General features: G+C 34.8%; 1 non-coding gene across 1 annotated transcript; it reads right to left on the bottom strand.

Moving 5' to 3' along the window:
- Positions 1 to 2,514: 2,514 nt before the first annotated feature.
- On the bottom strand, positions 2,515 to 2,635 carry LOC112312737 (small nucleolar RNA SNORA28). Its single transcript, XR_002975626.2, has one exon. It is a non-coding gene; the product is annotated as a small nucleolar RNA SNORA28 (small nucleolar RNA).
- Between the last annotated feature and the right edge of the window lie 1,759 nt (positions 2,636 to 4,394).

Genomic DNA, 4,394 nt, shown 5'->3' with positions numbered 1-4,394 from the left:
TTAAAATTAAATGGCTAACAATCCTGAGGAATCAATTTCATTATTCTTTTTAATCTCCTGGCCCATTCCAAACAACAATTCCCATCTTACATATATTGTTGCAAACAGAGTTGTTCAGTCAAGCCGCACAATGAAATTCCTTTGCTTTTCCTTTCATCTATCAATGCCGGCATTAATTTATTCGTTGCATTTATATTTCTTGGAACTCTAATTTGTCTGGTTCTTTTTGTTACACTCGCACTAGAAATGAATCGAGAATTTTCAGTGCATCACTATGCAGGGATTTAAAACAGCATATTTTGATTTATAACTAAAACAATAGAAAGTATATTTTAAAATGAAAAGATAAAGCAGTCTTTTCAATATTTGGACTATTTGATTGAATGGCTAGATTGAACTTGAGGCTGAAATTGTTCCTTATGATGGCTGATAAAATTGGACCAGAAACTGCTTCTTTCCCAAATTCACAAGATTGTTGTAAGGATTAAAAACAGTAACATAAATAGAAAGCACTTTGGAAATCATAAAACACTGTATGCAGGGAAGGCATAGCCATTACTATTAATAACCCTATGATCATCTTCTAAGAATATCCAATGGCTATGGGAGAACAGCAAGTGCTAAAATTAAGTACAATGAATATACATCAACCCTGCAGAATGAGCAATAGTGTACTCTGCAGCCTGCCCCTTTAGTGGAGAGAGAACTCTCTTCCTCTGCTGAGAAAGAGATGGGGCACTTTATCCTGCATCCCATTGCAGATGCTGTGATCAGCACCACTGTGTGTAATCACGTCCTTCCCATCTGACTGTCTCCATGAGGCATTGTTCTATTTATTATACCTGGGGATTATAACAAAGGGAAACGGCACCTAATTACTTAGGGTCTTTTGTTATTCCATGTTGGGACGACTTTGGATAGGATATTTTGACTCAGAGCATCAGCTTTCTTCTTGGATGAAAGGTACATCATTTATATACTTTTTCTTTTGCTACATTTTATATTTTTAAAAATTTTAAATATTTATTTATGTATGTGTGTATGTATGTCTTTTTTTCCTTTTTTTTAAATGTTATTGTTGTTCAAGTACAGTTGTCTTCATTTTTTCCCCACTACTCTCCCCTGCCCCCTCTCCCTGACCTCCCTCCCTCAATCCTACCCCCTTTGGCCTTGTACATGGGTCCTTTATACATGTTCCTCAACAACCCTTCCCCTTCTTTCCCCATTATCTCCATCTCCCATCTCCTCTGGTTACTGTCAGGGGAAGGAGGGGGGAGAGCAATGTGTGGTTGCCTCTCCTGTGTCCCCTACTGGGGACCTGGCCCGCAACCGAGGCATATGCTCTGATTGGGAATCACTGGCGATCTTTTGGTTTGCAGGCCAGTACTCAGGCCACTGAGCCACACCAGCCAGCGCTATATTTTTAAAAGTTTTACAAGTTGTATAGCAGCTTAATGTATTTTTAAAAAATTAATGCTATGTCAAATATATAATATTTCAATAAAAAATTAAAAATCAGATTACATAATGTCACCATTATTGGTTAAGTAATTAATGTCTCTATAGAATACCTTATCAGACAATTTTTTTTCAGCCTATCTAAAACTCATCTGTAACATTGACCCACAGTAAAGTTTAATGGCTAAAGTTTTAGTCATCTCTTAAAATACATGTTAGCATACATTTTCGATGAGAGTTATATAAGTTCCTGGGTACATTGTAGCTTCTAGAGGGTATGAAAATTCAGTGGGTAGTCCACATTTAAATTGAGGCTGAATCTACGCAGACCAAATTAGGTAAAATCAAGTATAATCTGTGACTATCTAGTTTATAGATCAAGTTCAAACTGATCATTTACAGGTCAGAATACTCACTGGTCCCCTGGATGTTCAAACTCACTCTATCATCATGGAATTTCTTTCATTTTGTGCCATTTATTAATAGCAACACTTGCATTTTGAAACTTCCTTGAAGGAATAGATTTCTTTTTAAAGAAAAAGAAGAAAAATAGAACTCGTATTTCCCTGGAGTCTACCATACCACTTTTCTCTCACAGAGGAGACTCAATTCACAGAGTTTCTTATTAGAAAAAAGTTCCCTGAGATTTCCCCGTAGAGAAAGACCCTGCCTTGGGGAGAAGTCCCCAGTTTGTGTGAAAAGCCACGGGAATGTTCTCTCTGGAAATTTAAATCAGATTGGGAAGGGGTAGGGAATGGAAAGGCATACTCTATTTGACACAGAAATTCATAAGGAAAGGGAAAAGATTATGAAAAGATTTTCAAATTTATATGTTCACTTTTGAGGACTTATTTTTAAAGAGAAGTAGAGTGATAATGAATTCTAATTGTTCTTTTTAGAGATTGTGGCTAAAAACATAAAATATAGAGATTATTCTTTCATCCTAAATAATTAAGGCAAAAAACAATCAAATCATAAAATTAGAGGATCCAGTTGGATTAAATTGAATACATTACAGGATGTATGTTTTATTTAATTTTAATGTTTTGCTGGAACACTCTCTGTCTATATAACGGCTTGTATCATAGAGGAAAGAGCACTGAATAGGGTAAACTTTCTTGCTACAATAAGCTCAAATAGTGTCAGATAATTTTGATCATCTGTCTGAGTGTTGTTTGCAATGAATGTATATTTTAAAGGTAATATTTACTTTTCTTTTTAATTTTAATTGCTATCATCCATAAACATAATGAATAATCCCATTATATTTGGATACTACTGCCTTGATGTGGATAATGGATTGTTTAAATGAGAAAGAGAGAGAACCCAGGGGAAATATATGTAAATTGCTTCTCTACTCCATGCTTAAAATGGTGTAGACATTTTAGATCAGAATGCATTCCTAGTAGGCTACATAAATTCTTGTGGGTATATTAGCCTACAGTTAGACTTAACTGAGCTTAAGTCATATTTGAGATGCAAACTGGAGTTGTTCCTCAGGACAGTGATTCCATTGCCCTGTTCCACAAGTGGGGAAATCAGGATTCCCGACAAGCTGAAGGGTGGTGATGAGGATTTGGGATTAGAATTAGAGACAGAATCTGTATTTATCAAGCCCAAAGTTTATCCAACCTGAAGGGGTAACTTCAGAATTACACATTAAAATCAAGTGTGGAAGTACTTTTTAATTAGAATGAGAACATAAACAAGTTTTGAATTTTGAAAAGCAGATAAATACAACAAGTATTGAATACATCCAGAGATAACATTTTTTTCTGTATGAACTTTATGTCTTTATTTTGCAAGATAGCAGAAAAATTGATCAGATTTTTCTCTAGCTTGGTTTGTTTAGAAGGCTGTGGGGGGGGGCGCTTGTCGCTGGCATGGCCAAAGCCTGTTGGCATGGTAACATGTTTCTGTTGTCACTGTACCTAAGTGTGTGGGTATTACAGTGATATCAGAGAAACTGTGTGAACAACAGCAATATATCCCCAAATTCCATAGCGGAAATGTGTACACAACTTTCCCTTAATACCCAAAAAGCCAACAGCTAATGCAATATTAGATGAGGGGGGTATGATGGAAAGGAAGAAGAGTGGAAAAAAGACAACCCTCTTATTCATTTGCTATTAAAATTAACTTACTTTTGCATATTTTACCCCAAAAGAATAACCATATCAATGTATTGTAAGTGAGGAGCACCAAGCCTTAATCTTCATTAACTTCAAAGTAATCCAGTGTGTTACCCTTGGTTAGAACATTTTGAAAAAAATCTAAGCAGCTGGTATGTGTAAAATAAATAATGGTTACAGGGAACCATTATTCAAAAAAAAATACAGAATAAACCTGATAGCAAAATATTCTCTCTCCACATGTCTGTGTGCTTTACTATTTGTTACAGTCTTAAACTTTGGGCTTGAAAACTTTTGATACTTAACTTTTGGTTTGAAATGAGTTTATTATATGATAATTTATATAATAACATAAGAATTATACAAGAACAGTTGCATGTAAGTTTTGTTATCCTTTAAACCATTCCCCACTCATTTATAAACTCACGTAGAGGTAAAAAATCAGTGTAAATCAATATAAAGGTACATGCATTGATCGATAGAGACACAGATTTAATAATAATAAAAATAGAGATACAGTGATAGTAATAACAATGGTGGAGGGGCTGCACAATTGTAGACATCATGTTTTTAAGTTCCTGTGGTATCATCAGTGCTTCTACCCAAGAATCACTGTCTTAAATTGCAGTTTCTTTCCTCCATTTTGTTTTGTTAATGTAGTCCTTTATGTTTTAAGCTTATCCATAATACTGAGAGTTATAAATAGCAATTAGAATGCCCAGCATTTCTACTCCCCAGGTAGGCAGTGTTGAAAATGTTAATATGCATTTTTAAATAAATTCTAAGGATTTGATATATTTAGGA

Source organism: Desmodus rotundus, chromosome 9, assembly GCF_022682495.2.
Source record: "Desmodus rotundus isolate HL8 chromosome 9, HLdesRot8A.1, whole genome shotgun sequence".
NCBI lineage: Eukaryota > Metazoa > Chordata > Mammalia > Chiroptera > Phyllostomidae > Desmodus > Desmodus rotundus.
This window is presented reverse-complemented; position numbering and strand designations above follow the sequence as displayed.